The sequence below is a fragment of the Gobius niger genome (genome assembly GCF_951799975.1).
Source record: "Gobius niger genome assembly, chromosome: 11".
Classification (NCBI taxonomy): Eukaryota; Metazoa; Chordata; class Actinopteri; order Gobiiformes; family Gobiidae; genus Gobius; species Gobius niger.
Genome location: NC_136862.1, coordinates 17,799,120 through 17,817,382, shown reverse-complemented (window position 1 = coordinate 17,817,382; position 18,263 = coordinate 17,799,120). Strand labels below are relative to the sequence as shown.

Below are 18,263 nucleotides of genomic sequence, written 5' to 3'. Positions count from 1 at the left end.
CGTTTCCCCGTTTATTGCTAAAAGTGCTTTTGTTTTCTTCTAGTGTTTATGACAAATGATGATTCAGTTCTGACAAGTGAAAGCGTGCAAAGACAGATCATGCAGCGATGAGACGGGCCGTTCTTTAGAAAAATACTTTTCTATTATCCACATACGGTTCGGGACAAACACATTAGCACGGAGATCACATTCCCTGCACCAGGTCAAAAGCTAAAATAAGACATTTCTAAACTCTATCACACGTCGTCACCAGACCATGGCTTTTAAACTAACTTCAATGTAAAAAAAAAAAAAAAAAAACTCTTCTCAACCCAATATGGCTGAATACATTTGAAATAAACATATTTGTCATGAGAATGTTGAAATTTCCCATTTTGATTGGGCACAGGACAGACGAGCAGAGGCACATTTGCCAAAACGCTTGAATCCACCGGCATGGCAAATATTTGACCTTTTCCTTATTTCGCTGCTACTGCAGGGCTGATGTAATTGAGGCTGGTGCCGTTGGGCCTTACAGCGAGCGTCGGGGACAATGCAGACATACATGTGCTGTGCGTGGCGTCCCGGGCCGACAGCCGTGGAAATGCACCTGCCTGAGGGGTAACGTGAGGTGAGCATCGGCAACAAAGAGCAGGCCAAGACAAGCGGGCTTCGGTGGCCCAGACTGCCACTCACCAACAGTGATTCCATTTTCGCCGTGACACAGTGGGTGAGCAGCAGCCAGTGCCTACCTGCAGTGAATTCTAATCAGCCCAGGGGTCTGCCTCCCCCCTCCCGCACTCCCTCCTGTACCCTGCCTCGGACTAAAGGGGCTGATGATCCTTCAAAATTAATTAGGTCCTTGTAAGAGGCGGCCATTTTCTTTCACTTATTGCTCCAACTAAAACAAATTTCTAAATCAAACTACATTCAGGGTGTGTGTTTTCCTTCGCAGTATTGATCCCCTTGTCCGTGCCTTCCTTCCTTCCTTTCTTCCTTTCTTTCTTTCTACCTGCTTCCTGTTTCATCACCTCTTTCGCCATCTTACCTCCCATCTGTCTGTCTGTCTCTCTGTCTGTCTGTCTGTCTGGCCCCCTCCACCCCCTACAATCCCCCCCACCCCCCCACTCTCCTCCCGCCTTGCACCCCTGTCTCCTCCTCGCACCTCCCTTTCTCCTCCCCCTCCCCCCCCCCCGCCCGCTCCTGCTCTGTGTCTGCCTCTGTGGAGTTCGCTGTCAATAAATCCCCAGAGGTCAGTTTGTCTGCTGGAAATCAGACACAATGCTTCAGACCGCCAGTGCAATGCATGCTCTGCTGCCGCCGCCACAACAAAGACAGTGAGGGAGGGGTCTAAGGAGTAGAGGGAGGGAGAGGGGAGGGGGGGACGGGACGGTGGATGTGTGTGTGTGTGTGTGTGTGTGTGTGTGTGTGTGTGTGTGTGTGTGTGTGGGGGGGGGGGGTGTTGTACCAAAAAAAAAAAAAAAAAAAGAGGAGGAGAGAAAAATGAAGACGTGCGGGGGGGAAACACGGGCAGAGCAACTTCAGCACGCAGACTCCAGGTTAATCAGACACATGTATTAGGTGACAAGCTTCTGAAATACGCCGCGTCGGATAGAACATCAGTTGATCAAGTGTGTTCTAAGGGAGGAGGGGGGGGGTTGGTTATAAGGGGGTATACATAAAGGGGGGGGGGGGGTCGGGGAAGGGATTGAGAAGGCACATAAGAGGCCGTGCTTATGAAAGAAACGGCCATGTGAATAATATACATCTTGAATATGCAAATAGTGCTTACAATGCACAGAGCGGGCATATACCGAAAGGGCCCGGGCTCGATTTGAATGTGAGACAAAAGAGGCCACGGGGCAATGGCGCGAGCTCAAGTCCACGCCAGTGCATACAGTATGGTGATGAAGACGCGCACTGTTTTGTATAGCACCTAATTCATGGTAATTTATGAGTTTGTTTGAAACCTCTGCCTCTTAACGATCACTGTCCAACGCTGTAATTATTAATTTCAATCATCCATTTAGCGCCAATTGCATTAGCATATAAACTAGCAGAAATGATGCTTTAATGGTATGGTTCAAGCTATGAGTCCTGATATCATTTATTACGCTTTTGGAAATCTATAGCTTCGGAAGATCTGACAAAAGTGACACTCCCGGCTGAATTAATGTTAAGAGTAATTTGCCTCGGTGCTTGTTTCCACATCTGCGGGTACAAAGTAAAATATTGTGAGCGGACCTGCCTCGATGACAATCTGTTGACGGGATCCGAACTTATTTGAGGTGTCACATCGCACGTTGAGTTTTAAGGCGCTCGTCTATAACGTTGTGAAGCAATTAACAGGTAATGTAACTAATGCACCTGTATCACACGCAGTTAGCAGTTAGCAGCGGAGGACTTCCTCTCCCTCTCGGAACGGCAGATTTAATTGATTTGCTTTCATGGCAGTTGCTGAAAATCATCAACAAGCAAACGTAGGCTGTTGACAAGTAGTGCCAAGATTTTCACTTTGCGTGTGATGAATTTTTTTTCTTTTTCCCCACCACGAGCTTTCTTCTTTGCCGTCGTGAAACAAGGAAGGAAGACATTTGTAAATTGCCTATAAAATGACTTTAAAACGAGGTATTCCTGAACTCTGAACAAGTTAAATAAAACTCTTTCAAGGATCTAACGCCGGCTCCCAGTAGATACTTGAGTCTTAGCATTTCGAGCACTTACAATGGGATTCTGTAGCACTCCGAAGTAGAGCGCAACTAGTTACACTGCTTTGAACAAAATGTACTTGTAAGATTTCGTGAATCACTCTTTGACTTTGCTGTGCATCTGAATCAAAATGTTACTTTTGGCAAGTGATATTTGACTACATGTGGTACTTTCATCTTTCAATTCAGTTTCTACAGACAATTTAAACCCTAGAGTATCGATCGATCTGTTCCTTTTCCTTTTTGTTTGTGGTTTTGCCTCCCTCTGATTAAATGATTTTGTAGCCTTTGATGATTCATTATTGATGACGTTATCACAGGGCTGTCACGATAAATACTATAACGACTTCAATAAGCTATACAATTTTGGGATTGATATTTATCATCTGTACATTTCTTAGCATTTCCCCCTATTCTTTCTTTGTAAAACTTAGATTTCTAACTGAAGCAAAGTGAGTTACATTATATTTCATGTTTATTGCATCCTGTGTGATATTTTAGGTAATTATGCACTTTTAGAACACATTTTATGCCTTAGAGTTGACAGTATCTAGAATCGTTAGAGGCAATAATCTCGTTTATCGCGATACTTTCCTGCCTCAATATATCGAACTTCAAATATGTTATCGTGACAGGCATACGTTTTTAAAATAAACACAGTAAATATTCTTTTTTTTTCATTTGGGATAGTATCTGTGTCCAACTAAAAGCAGCTGCGCTTGGGTTAGATTATAGTCTATGTTTGCGGATTAGTTTTTACCTCTCATTGAGTACAATACTTGTGAAGTAACACCACCATTCCCTCTTCTATCTCTGTCTATTACAAAGTACCTCTATACATGTATGTGCTACTTTGGCCCAAAACATTAGGCCCGTTCAAACTCTCCAAAAACGGCCTCCTACTTTATTTTAAAGTATTTCCTCCCTTCTCTCATTGTCCCTCTCATTTACAGAGCACCGGTGTTAACTTATGACCACTGCTTTGGCTCGCGCTCGCTAAATAACCCACCGTGCATTTCCGTGTCCCCAAAAGCAACTGCTGCTGCTAATAGTTCCTAAATTTAAACTACTCGCACCACTTAAAGAACTGCGCCGGTGCCAATCGCGACTGTGCAAAGATACTCCAAGACAGTGAGAGGCGGCAGGATGTGCGGCTTTCGCATGAATTCCTCAAACAAACAAGTAACAATAAGTGGTACAATGCTATGGCACAAGTACGGGACAATCCGACCATTTTTTTTGACAGAACAGCTTGTTCAAGTTCGTCATTAAGTGTCACACAGCCGTTATACATAGCACCAACTCACTCCCAATGTACAGTACTTTGTGCAAAAGTCTTCTCAGACTCAGTCCGTATCAACACAAGTACACACACGAAAAAATAATCCAAAAGAAGCACTTTCGCGACCGGAAATCTCAGCCAAGGAGCTTGTTCTGTCTGGCAACGATAAAGATATTGTGACCAGTTTATACATCATGAGGAACACTGACACTTTATGAAGCTTTAATATACTGTAATGCAAGGACTTTACCCGGTTTTATAGGCTTATTGGTTCAATAAGAAGGAACTCATATCTTTTGTATGTTCACTGCTTTTTACTGTTACACAAATTCTTTTTTAGGAACCCAGAAGACCAGAAACCTCTTAGCTAATTAAGAATTGAGTCCAGGGGTAAATGCGCTTCCTATTTGCTGCAAAACCCTTCAACTAGACCTGAACGCAAACCCTACTTGTTCTATTAATTGAAATTTCAAAGCCACAAATCTTCTTTCTATCTTTTTTTTTTTTTTCTCGTTTTTGTGACTCATTGCTGACCTTTCCAGAAATTCATTACAAAGAAAAAACTTTTCCTTACTTGTTGTAATTTGTAATTTTTCCACGGCTCTATACAATACCCCTGAACTTACTGCCAATGACATACATAGTGTCTTATTTCTAAAGCCTTTTCTTTGGAGGACTCTGTACAATTGGGCCCCTCGCTGTGCTTTTGTTAATGAGCATTTGACCGAATACAAGCATCTGACTACTCATATGATCTCTGGTACACCTCTAACCCCCTAAGCAGATAAAGCTACATTCGAGAGTTATCATTTAGACACAAGTGTCCACAGCAACTGCCTCTCAACATTACACCGCCCCTCTCCACCACATTGGAGGGCCTGTTGCCAAGTGCACACACAAAAAAGAGCACCTTGTGGCACTTTTTATTCATCTTAAATTAAGGACATTGACGACATACAGTACACATAAGGGGGGGAAATTAACTTATCTAGCGGACATATTTTAAGGACGGGATCTCCGGGAAAAGAATAGCGTTTTCTGACTTGGTGTCCTTGAGAGATAAACCAGAACAAGGATGCTTTGTGCCGAATTACGAGAGGGCACCGTACTAATGAGCGTACGCGTATTAACAGCACATCTGCGCGGTCTTTTGGATACATGTCTCGCGAGTATAGAAACCGTTTAGATCCATTCGGAAATAGCTTTTGTACTGGCGGTTTTATTGGTGCGAGTGCAGTAAACGTGCAGTATTTAGCCACATTTTGAAAAAAGATGTGCAAAGGTTAGATCCGGTAAGTCTGTTTTTTTTTTGGGGAACTCAGCAGAAGAAGTTGTGTAAGATGTCAATGGGCGGAATGCAAACAATGTGTTGTGTAAAATGTTTAAGGCAGGATAAAGACATCCGGGATTCAATAGGCTTTTTATTTCTTAATAAAAGGATTTTTTCTTTGGCTTGTAAGCTTCATTGTACTACAGACTGTCGGCTGTACAATTAAGTGGCCACATTTCAGCAAGACTTCTGGGCTAAACAAGAGCATTATTACTGTATATATTGGACACTCATTTTTAGGTCCACTTGCACATACTGTACTGTCGCTGCCTTCAAATTCAAATTCTCCATTAGTTTTCCTTCATTATTACTATTTCACATTTAGAGTAACGTAACAAAAAGAATACTCCAGCGTGACCTCGTTTGACTTCACGGATGTGAGGCCGGTAAAGCGCTCAGGTCGGTCCCACCCAAAGGTGAACATTCACTAATGGTACACTGTGTGCTTGGCATTACCAGTAGCAAACACCGACTCTGTTTTTACTACGCTCCAAGGGGCACGAGTGGAAGCTCGCCCTCTTAGCCCCTGCTGAGCTTTGCCTTCACCTTTTTGAATCTCGAGATTTAAAATTGACCTCAGTTGAATATTTTAAACTCCTCACATGTTAAAAAGTTGCAGAAAACCGAAAGGAAATAGCTTTTCTTTTCTTAAATGAAGGCTCTTTCTCAAACTTGTATTTAACACAATACGCAGCGGGCAGAGGGGAAACCGAGCCATTATCCAGGTAAATTAACTCCAACAGATTGTGCTCAATATGTGAAAACGGTATTAAGCCCATGTGACTAAAAATAAATATTCAAAGTTGTTTTAGGTTTTTTTTGGCTGTATTAATAGTCCCGCAAGCTGTTGTGTAGTAAATGGAGATTATATACAGTATGTGTCGAGCTCATTTGACACCATCTAAAAGAGTCCTGCTGACACGCTGTAACACAAGGGCCTATACATTTGCCAAGAAGTCCAAAACACAAGTAATGGTCACCGTCACTTGGTCTGAAGCTGGCACAAACTAAAGCCTTTTGTCCTAATCCATTTGAGAGCGAGTGCCATATGCCCAGATTGGACCCGTTTATCCATATACAGCGCTGTGTCGCAAGTTGTTAAGTAAACCAGCTATTTCACAAGCCCGGCCAAATATTCGAGATTTCATCCTCTTTAAAATGATGTGCCAATGTGGTATTACAGCTCACAATGTCGGTGCTGACAAAACATCTCTCTCCAGGCTCTTCCACCGACAAAAAAAAAAAAAGGAGAGAATTTGTTTCTCCGACATAAAGTTCATAATCTGTTTGGTTTACAGCAAAAGCGACAGACATCGACAAAATGTGTGTTTATGACAGAAACAACATTTATTTAGTGAAGCGGCGAACTTAAGAATGCAGTCTGGAAACGTCCCAGGGAAAACAAAACGATTCAGAAGATAGTGTGTACGACTTATGCAAATATCATAGTTTTAAAGGCGTATGTCAACTTTTTTTTGTTGAAGTTTGACCGGATTATTACTGTCGCTGGTCCAGGTGTAGTTTCTTTAAAAGCTCAAATACAACAGTGACTTTTTCCTCTAACTCTTCTTCTTTTGATGAACAAATCATACGACTGAATAACCTATGCAACCTCAAAACGTGTTATCTCAGACTCAAATTTGGAGCTTTAACCTTTTCTTAATTATCTCTGCCTTTAAGGTAAACATCACCTTTCTCCTTTTTTTTTTTTAAATCGGTGCTTTGTTTCTCTTTACAACTTTTTTATTAAAAGCTCTGTCGTGGAAGCCATTAATCAACCAACTGGAGCGTGCCCACTTTCTTATTCGATAGTGAGCATCAAAAAGTTATTTTCCAATCATCTTTGCTAAACTATAAGTGGACATTTTAAGTAAAGGCTATTTGTGGCTCAATGTCTTGACTACTATTGCTACTGCTACTACTACTACAACCACTGTTACTACTACTACTATAAATAATAAGGATATCTTTCATTAAAATTAGCGATAAACTCACAAAGATCCTTCCTGCTTCTGTCTTATGCCTTCTACTCTATTATTGCTTAACCACACATTAGTCACATATCTCACATAGTTCTTCTTTATGTGCTCTGCGTTTGGTGAAACGTGTTATTGTCGAATCTGGCTCGTGAAGTGATCTGGCAAAGGCGTGGCACGGACTCTGGCATTTAGTGATTCATAATCATGAACGAACACGACTCGGTTAAAGTGTAACCTAAACCTGTGGCCTTATCGTTGTAACATTGGTGTAAATAACAAGGCATTTTTTTTATACATTTGACCTGACATGTCAAGAAAATAAGGTGTAGATATTTCCACCATTGCGCAGAAATATGAGCTGATCTGATCTGGATACAGTGAAAAGAAACGGTTTGGGTAATCTTGTATTGCTACATTTAAACTGCTACGTGTCAGATGTGCACAGAATCTTACAGACTGAAGAGTGTCTTGGTTATTATTCTAGAATACCATGGTGTGTGTTTTGGCCAGGTCACAGCAGCGTAAATCTGAACTGACCAAATGCTATCGGCTCTGAGCCAAGTGCATGCGCTATTTAAAATATATTTATAAAAGTTTAATTTTAAGTTTCTTGTCGGCATTGGGTTTCTGGCGAGGCTCTTATTGTCTGATCGGCACGAGGTGAAATGAAAACGAGGAGTAAATAAGTGAATAAACAGGAGGCGCTTGCTGAGGCAGTGCCATCGCAGCCAAAGGTCGTAAAAGTGTGTTTTCCAAATGCCTGGTGTTACTGTTAGTTAACCTATTCATGAGATAAATATAAATAAAATCTGTTACACGCAAGATTCATGCAGAGGCCTGTGAATAAAGCGCATCATGGCGAGCATCACCTGCCATAGGTTCAGCCAAGGACTGTATCTAACATAAATGCGCCATAAAAACGTGTCACTGACTGATTAAATACTATAGGCTTAAGGCATTCATCAGAGGAACAAGATGAGCGAGTTGGATAAAACTGAGAATCCGCTCCAACATTTGTTTGTTGTTGAACAGGTTACACATGCTTGTGTGTTTTTTCACACGTACCAACTGTCATAAAGAACTGTACCAGCCTGTGCAGATAAAACAACGCTGGCCTACTCCATGTTGGTCCACAAATTATGCACCAACTCAAATTAATCATGACTTCCAGCCTCAGAATGAAGCTATTTTCAAATCGATTTTTAGCAGGGTCGATATCGGGTCAATAAACAATGCAGACAGTATCAGAGCACATCTTGCTTTCATTATGCTGGTAAAATGAAGAAGAAAGGCTTTCTTTAAAAACTTTAAAATATCTGACAATAATTTCTCACAGCTGTATTTCAAAAGAAGGATTCAATAAGACAAAAAAACGTAGTCTCCGTGGAGTTTGCATCCTGCTCATTTGCAGTAAAACACACTACAGTGGTATTGTGCAAATATCTGGCAGTAAATTTGCTCAGCGCCTGGTGCGTATCGATGCACCTTGAGTGAGACTGTGTACTGGGAGTGTTTTGGCTGCGATGGCGCTGCTTACTGGCACCGGGCTCAAACCTCCTGCACAAGCCAGGACTCACAGCTCACGTTTGCAGAGAGAAGAGTTAGAAAAGTTTGGAGGCCTGTTATTTTTTGATTTTCCTTAAAGCCTCTTTAGATACTTTTCCTCCCGTTCAACTCGGCAAGTGAGCTCACCATGACTTGTAGAAAACCATATGGGCAGCAGGGTGAAGTGAGGACACGCATGCTCCTTGGCAAACATACAACTTCGCTATTAGAATCCAGGATACATTTTTCACATCAGTCGAATGCCTGGGCCTGCAATTTTGTGTGTCAGAGAACACACATTATAACCATGCACTTCAAACACTTATTTCCTTTCAATACAAAAGTTGCAAACACGACTATTACACAAACGTCAGATGTGCCTGCGCCCAACTCACAGTAAACCTTTTTATAACACAAAGCACCGATGACTGGTAATCAAACTTTATTAAACCTGACCAAGAAACATGAACAAATAGTGTGTTTAGCTCGGCATTTTGACATAGAGGAAACACACGGTTGCACCCACAACTGGAATCTGCAGCACATACACACTGCACACACCAGCAGGGCCACCTGTGACAAGAAGAAATCTGAATCAAAGTTAACCCTCAATCATCTCAACAACAAAAGCATGCAAGACGAACAGGGGGGGAAAATGACTTAGTGTCATTCAATAAACCATAGAAATGCTAAGGGCTCACGTAAAAAACTGGATTTTAATTTTGAGCAGACACGGCATGCTTTCATCACGAAAAAATTTAAAAATGTTGCTTTTATGTTTTACAATTGAGCAAAAGGTCACTGCATAGCAATGTGGCGCACACACACAAATACGAATTCTGCCTCAGTGAATTCCTGCTCCTCACAGGGGTTAGAATCCCCAAAAAATAACTGATTTCAAAATTTGCAACTTAAGTTTATTTACATATGTATGCATGTCTTTTTTTTTTTTTTCAACATAATGGTGTTAGGTGGGAAAGGTTGTCAAAATGTCAAGGCAATCAACCAATTTAAAGGCAGAAAAAGTTATCAAAAATCATGTTTTTGAGTGATGCACATTGAATGAAGCACTCTCGCTACAAAACCGTCAGTTGACCCGTCGCACCTGAAGTCTACTTTATCCTTTTTTTTTTCTTCCTCTTCTTCTCACATAAATGAAAACACATTACCTTTCATGTGCTGCAGCTAAGGGGATAACACGGACACAAACTATTTCCTGGAATTAAAACATGATATTGTGAGTGTGGAGAAGCGCTATGTGAGAAAGATGTTCATCGTGGGTTGAGCAATTGGATCCGGTGAGCCATCAGGTTGCCAGTACTTAGTTGACAAGCGTGTGCGCTAACGAACCAACACTTTAGAGCTGCTAAGTTAATTCAGATTTAAAAAAAAAAAAAAAAAGAAAAAAGACGACAGGAAAGGTCCTACAAGACTGCACTTTTAATTGCCTTTTGGCGTTAATAAAAATTCATTTCCCGAAGCAATTCAGGTGTCTTTCATTGACAAGACGTCGAAGCACCAAAATTTGAAATTGAGAAAAAAAAAAAGAAAAAAAAAAGATTAGAAATATATATATAAATGAAAAATTAAGAGTTAGAAAATTAGAAAAGGAAGAAAATGCACTTTAATATAAATGAATAAATTATCAAATCCAACATACAGTATGAAAATGGCATGCATGCTTGAGGGTTACCACATGGTATTTTTTTCACAGTTAGGTTTTGGAGGTAGCTGAGCTTTTGGGGACGTTGCCATGGAAACCGGGGACTCGGTCTAACACAGCAGTCCCGAGCATCAGGTGAGAAACTTTATGCCCTGCAATAAAAGCTAAAGCTATAACGGGCTTAAAGGGCATTGCGAACTTAATTACACAACTTATCAATGACTTTTACATGCGGGCCCTCTCTGTTGGCAGCCACATCAAAGATTAGGCTGGTTCCATAGGCACTGATTCTTTCTAATTACTATTATACAGTGAAACACCCCCCCACCCCCCACTCTCCCAAAAAAAAAAGAAAAAAAAAAAAAAAAGCAAGGGGAGGGGAAGCGGGGATAAACAGTGTCTGAGACAAAAAGGCCAAGCCGTTAACAAGCACCGTGACATTCTTGACGCAATCCACAAAGTGCCTCCTCGTTATATCGATGGATTTCTGCAATCCCAAAATGGCTGCCAAATATGTTCAACTGGGCTGGGAGGAAGTGCCAGGAATAGGGCTCAAGTGCAGGTCCTGATTGTGCACCTTGAAAATCATTGGTCAAGTATTGCTAAGTAGCTTTCTGTTGCATATTTACATCACATTTGCGACGTGTGGGAAGTTTCACCAGAGAAATTGGATCCTGGTGATAGCAGGCTGGGTCTTAAACCAAAAAAAAATTCAGCCAAAAATAAATCTGAATTAAATTAGGCTTCTTAATACATCTTAAAAAATGTGTATCCGGTAATGTGCATGACAAAAACAAAAATCCAACGTAATGCTGCTGTGGATTATTTGAATTTGCTCGTGACAATATTCAATTTCCAGATTTTTTTTTGCCCTCCCCTCCCACCCCGCCTCCCATTCTTTCTACCACACGCCGAAAAACAACAACAAAATCACATTATAATGATTCAAAATTCAAAGAGTGTGCTACCTAGTTAAAGCGTGGTTCCGGAAAAATGACTGTGAATAATAAACTAGTGAAATGTGGCAATGCGGAGGCAACAGAGATGTCCTTATCATGACTACTTGGGCAGCTTAAAAATTATTTGGAAAAGTGACCTGCCATCTGCGTGTGGTGCTTACAGTATGAGATGATTGTGTTTTTATCATCTTTTTTTCCCTTCCCTTTCCCTTTCAATTCCAAAAGAATAATTATATTAATAAAAAAATAACAACAGGACATTGTATACACGTTGATCCGAGAAAACCAAGGTGGGAGAGATGTGTGAATTGGTCATCAAAACATTTGGACACATGTTACACTTTGGAGGAGACTGTGAATTTTTTAACAAATAACAATGAAAAAAATTGGGTTGTGGTGGAGAGGAGGACAAGCTGTGGGTGACAAGCACGTCTGATTGCTGGATATGGATTAATTGAACACCTTTCTGTCTAGAGCACTAGCCCCCCACCACACACCCCCTCCCTCTCTCTCCCTTTCCTCCACATCCCCACCCCTCCCCTTTATCTGCTGGCTCTCCTTCATATAATAATGACTTGCCCTATTCCGCAGACAAGCTCTTAAATATTCATTAGTCATGGGTGGGTTTTAGGCTTGCAGAGAAAAAAGACGGGTAAATCGCACAGGCTGAATATTCATCAAAATCCAGAATTTGAGTTTGTAAAAAAAAAAAATAAAGAGAAAAAAAGAGGGGACGGTATATTGTATACTTTACAGGGCCATCTTTCTGCTCATCAAACAGTTATGCGCCCAAAAATATAGGTGTGAACTTCACGTGTTGCCTTTTGTAAAATGGGAAGCCTTCCACTTGTGATAATGTGACTTTACTCCCTTAGTCCCACACACAATCAGTCTGTCAATCACAGTGCACTTCAGGTTTCCAAAAAATCCAAACCAAGCCCTTGTTCAACCTGCACAAGGACAACTCACACATGTAGCAGCGGAACAGTGGTCAGATATTAAACCAAGTTGTTTGCAGAGATAGACCATCAGAAATATATAATGAATAAAGACAGGGGACAGGGGAGTGTATCCACACACAGAACAGATGAGGGGCCAGTGAAGTAGGGTCCACAGAACAGCGTGTTCTCAGAATGCACATGGACTGCACACCAACAAAAGCTACTAATAAGTTAAATAAGTTAAAAAGTCACGGAAAACAGATGTCAGAAAGATGATTAAAACCAGATTAAAATGGGGGAAAGTGAGGATAAAGTTCGACTTTATTTCTAAAATATGTCAAATAAAATGATCCATTACTTTATCAGACTTGAGGCCTAAACATGGCATGCACGGAACGTTACGCATGCATACACCGCACAGAAATGCACAGAACAAGTCAAACCCAAGTCCACAGACCCATTACCAGCGCCGTGCCTCAGGACTAACCTGTAGCAGATCCACGAGGAGAAGATGGTACGTGCTGTGTGTGGACACCGGAACGCACTGTTTTACTGTAGCTTTGGGACAACATCTGTTGGCACACACTGTCCACACAGTCCCCTCTCTCAGCCACGCGCACGCACAGACATGGAGAACTACCGACTGAGACGGTACTCCGAATCAAGTCCCCGTGCATGGGCCCTTTCACTACAGCAAATAACCAAAGATATTAATTTTACTCAACAAGCTCCAAGAAGCGCGATAAGGAAGGCGCACAGAAATCACGAGTTGCCCTGAAAATATTTTGCAACAAAATGATTGAAACGCTGGAAGAAAGAGTCGCTGGGAACTTTACATTCAGCTGTGTTGCCCAGATGCCACCATTTGCCACGACATCCCCCAAATTTCAGCGAGTCACTGGAGTGCACGAGGACGACGAAAGTAATCAATCATTTTTAGTAAAAACATGGCACGAAGCGCAGCGAGTCCCGTTGGATGGAGAAGAGATTTATCTCCGTGAAACTAAAGATGTGGTGTTGTTTTACACCAGGGCACAATGTGAGACAGGACACCGACTCGATCCTTGCGTAGACACATCTCATAAATGCCACGCCGTATTAATATTAATTCATAAAAAATGTAGGCTAGACATCTGTCTGGCTGTACGCGCTGTGGATCCGATGGAAGAGTCGCTTCTTATGAAGACACATTTGAGCTTTTACGAGTTCAACAAACTCAACCTTTTCCACAAAAGCAATAGTCTACTGTAATAATTGTAATGTAGACACCGCATTTCCACGTTATTCACATAACTGACCTAAAAGCCAAATGCGCACATCGGGCTGCCACAGTTGTTCCGGGGGAACATCGCTCACCAACACAGACACTTCGGCCACATTGTCCTCAAGTGTCCGCCGCAGATCACAAAGTGAAGAGCTAAAGGTAAAAGGGGCACATTGAGAATAATGACAGATGGGGAAAATTGCGTCATGCCAGGGCTATCAGCGCGTTTATATTCTCGATAATAAACGGACAACAAAATGCGCTGACAAACCTAAATGTGTCCGCGATGGGTTGCTTTCGTTACGCACCGGCTTCACAATTATTGTAAGCTTGTGTTTGGCACAAGTTTTCGCTTTAGTTGAATATTTGGTTTTGGTAAAGGCAGCTACAACTCCTACTGTACATGGAAGTCATTTCTGCATTTGACCCTGAAGTCACACGAGCATGTTTGAATGCCTGCCCCAGGAAAGCCCCCTTAGTAGCGATAAAAATATAACCAGTACCCATCCTCCTTTCTACCAAGCCTACTACTTTTAATTTTTTTTTTCTTACCTGCACTTCTTCGAAGCTTTGAAAAAAGTGGCGACAGCGTTTCCACGGCTCCCTCCTGTGTGGTTTTCCTCCTGGTCAAACTGCGCGTCTACTTTATCAATTTCAATACGCTCCTTTTACTTTTGTTTCATTTCTCACTTCCATCTTCTTTTCATCTCATCAATAAACACACGCTGCAGCCTACCTTCATAGAGCAGCTCGGTTTAAGTGTGCCCTCCCATTTTTTAACTATACATCGAGTACTTTGAGGGGTGGAGGGGGGAGGACGAGGGACGGGGGGCAGAGAAGCAGGCAGAAAGGCAGGGAGGACAGGCACGCCTTTTCACTTAAGCTGCGATTGGAAGGAGCCCGTGCACTGTCTTGGTTTGGATCACTACGCCGTCAATGTGCCCCAATCGCAGTGAGCTCTATGGGACGTTTAAACCCGTACTCTCCATCACGGCACAAGTGGGAGTTCTGTGATAGTAGTAGTATTTCTCCTACTCACCTCCCTGTGTGCGTAAAACACGCTCTTAAATAAAACTCACTGTGAGAGATGCAGCAGATTAGGCTACCTCCTTCAGAGAAGTCTGAGTGCGAGGTGTTCAACTCTGCTCTGTGAGTTTTGTGAATCTTGTTTCAAATACAGCGTCCATAAATGTGAATGAACTCACTGTAAGCCCGGTCTGATCAAAGCCACACGCTGAATTGTCAGTTATGTGTCAGTCAGCCGTCTGAACTTCTGATTGGACGCCTGTGCTGCCACTATAGCGCGAGCCTCTCTCCTGGCCTTCCTATTGGCCACAGTCGCCATCACTCAGGGACCGGCACACAACATGCTAGATTGTCTGCCGTGCCTTCTACTTTCTACGCATTTCTATTTTCTCATTTATTTATTTTTTATCGTCCCGAGCTGACCTCGAGTTAGCGAGCGGGGGAAAGGATTGGTGTCGTTCAAGGCGACCAATCAGATAGAATAGTGGGTTTGCCTTTCTCTTGAGTTATTGTTGTATTTTTTGTCATTATTATCTAACGCCTTGAGATATATCCTGGCTGGCATAGAATAAAGCCTAATGGGTCATGTGGGACCCCCGCACCCTTGGTGCCCCCTCCCTGTCTAGACAGTGACAGGTGTGTGCTCGTCTGTAGTTGCAAATAATCATAAAGGACGGTGTTACTGTGTCTAACATCATGCACTGTGCAGTGTGCAATGTCAGAGAGGGTGCTGCCCTGTAACAAAAACGCATTTTGCAACCATGCGGGTCATGTGTGAGTGAGTGCGCACGCTGCTGCTCGGAAGCATTCGTAACTTGAACTCTGCTTTCATCAGGACACAAGGTACCGCTTCTGACGATATTCACCATCTCTCTCTGAAAGGTTCTCCCAGTGTTGTTTCGGACGGATACGTTATTGTTTGTGAGTGGGGCTGAGCCGAGCGCTTGACTGTGCGCGCCATCTGCAGGGCTGTGTTGTGGATTAGAGCCGCGGGTTCAACGGAGGACACCCTTCCGTCACTACTCTGACCTACATTAACCAGGAACACCACTGGCGGCCTTAAAGCACCCGGCTCAGGCCCGCTGAAAACGCTGCTGTTCGCAGACGGGCTGCAGTGAGAGAAAAGCGGCTTTTTACGGGACAATCTAAACTCTCGTGCACAGGCGCATACCGTATAGGATACTTGAGTTGAATGCGTAGCCGATGGCACATGGGGCGGGCACAACCAAAGCTTTTTGTTTGAGTTGGGTGGCACGAAAGGCTCTTTATATGTAACAGGAGCTGCACTGAGCCGCGGCCTGCTGCTGCTGCCACCACGAATAGAACAAATACATCAAATAGGCCTGATTTATTTATGATTTCTTTAGAACTGTACGGCTTTAATATCTTCAACCCCTTTGTCATGCTACAGTAGTTTTAAATGTGTGCAAAACACATGAAGCAGTTCTGTGCAAAACAACTGTACACTTTTGTGTCTAAATAGGTCTTGTCTCCAGTAGGTTTTAACCTATGAAAAAGAAGATTATATAATATATAATTCACGAGGCAGTAGTTTATCTAATTATTAAAAAACAAGGTTATTAAAAGAGGATTTTTTAAAATATACAGTTGTTTTGATGAAAACACACTAAAGGGTCGCTAAAATAACCGACCATGTTCTTAGGGCTTCACAATAGGGGCGGCAAAGTAATCAATTTGGGTTCTTTTTTGCATCAAATAGTGTCAAACAAGAAAAAACAGAGACCGAAAACACGACTAACAAGAAGCTGTTTCATGAAAATCATTTCAAACTGGATTTTGAAGCTACCGTGCACTTCTGTTTTAAGCTGTGATGGCGAAACATGTGCACATGTCAGTCAGACGGAAGACCTCAGTGCTTTTGCAATATATTGTAGCATCTTTTGAGTTAGATATTGTGTCATCAAATATAGTGATAACAATAATTCTGCAATATATAGTGGAGCAATAAATGTTGTGCAAATTTGTGCTAAAAGTCTGTGAATTAAATAGTCTCTTGCAAAGTAGCAGCGGAGTAAAACTAAGCGATAGTTATATATAAACTTGCACTTTTTCAATCTTGGTACAAACTCAGCACAACTCGCTCATTCTGTCGGCTATTAACACTGTTTTTCATTGAATCCTAAAAGTGACTGCCTTGCCAATTTTGTCTTTTTTTTAACAGCCTGTGTTACTCGGGTGCTAAAGGAGGAACAATACGCCACAGAATAAAAAGTGTTCTTCTTTTGTGGCTTTGAGTGAAATGAACTTCCAAATGTTGCCTTTCATCTGCTCCAGTCCTTCGCATTATTTCAGTTGAATTATGTCCAATTCAGTCTTTTTTCTTCTGCTTTACTGACATCGCATTGCTGTTCACTAGAAATTGTCACATTGACCCGCGACATTGGTCACATATTTTCATCAAAGTGAAATGTTTTAATTTTTTCTTTCTTTTTTTTTTTTTTTTTTGACAAGAACAAAAATGGAAAATGTTTTAATTAATTTGGGTCTCAGTAAATAACAGGCTTATTTTTTTTCCATTATTGTGCTAATATTTACTGATGCAAGACAATTCAGTGTTATGGTCAGAGGTCAGCTATGACCGGCACACTTGCCCCATTCACCCGACTACTCGAACCAACAGATGGCAGCATTTTGACTTCTGTTGAAAAAAAAATCTTGGGGTCTTTATTCACAGAAATGCTCAACTGTATTTGGCACCGGTGTATTCACTCATTGTCCAAGTCTATTGCCCCAGCTGTTGAGAGATGCGTGGCATGTTTGAGTATGGCCTGTGCATTTGCTTTGTATTTGCACCACAAAAGCTTTATGTGAAAGAAAAGAAAAATCTCCGCCAAATACTAATAATCATTTGGTTTAGCGCATTTCCCACATCGTCCTTGGCCTTTCACCGTCCTTTTCTGAAATGTCCACGATAAAATTAACAAATGAAATTGCGCTCAATGTGTGGAGCAGTTTTACATGCAGTGAAAACGTTTGCACCGTATTGTATATTTTAAATGGACCGTCCATTCTAGCATTACAGTAAAACTAATTACAACAATCATGAGCCTGCCAGATTAACATGAAGCCTGACACATTACCGTTGCCCTCCAAACAGATTAAGTTTGTGAATAGTTTGTGGTTTGCGACTGTAGCACAATGCGCGATCCACTCGTGAGTCCTTGTCCTTCTTGGGATATTTGATTTTTTTGTGTTAATAGTGAATGGACCACAGCGCTTCATTCATTTTGTCGTCTAGACAACTCATTACAGTCTGGATGACAACTGACAATGCACCTACGTTGAGGGGGGGGGGGGCAGCAGAAATGACTTTATTGAATTTGCAGCGCAATTAAAAATGGTAGTGAGGCTGTATTTTAACTGCACCTTTCATAAAGCTGCTGCAGGAGCATTATGGAGGTTTCTTATGATTATGATTGCCTGTTCCTTACCTAAATGTGCAGATGTCCTTCAGGTTTAGACACGGATGAAGCAAGGACACGATTGTGGAAGAAATCACAGTTTGTGGAGTAGATACAGCTCTTAATGTTTGTCTGTCTATAATATCTATATCCAACACTAGGGAT

General features: G+C 41.8%; 1 protein-coding gene across 3 annotated transcripts in view; it reads right to left on the bottom strand.

Moving 5' to 3' along the window:
* zbtb20 (zinc finger and BTB domain containing 20) overlaps positions 1-14,833 on the bottom strand; it is a 30,503-nt gene extending 15,670 nt beyond the window's left edge. The window contains exon 1 of one of the 3 annotated variants that reach the window (XM_079565518.1): positions 14,203-14,833. The gene's annotated coding sequence lies outside the window, so the exon portion shown is untranslated. The other 2 variants (XM_079565520.1, XM_079565519.1) reach the window with 2 other exon arrangements.
* Between the last annotated feature and the right edge of the window lie 3,430 nt (positions 14,834-18,263).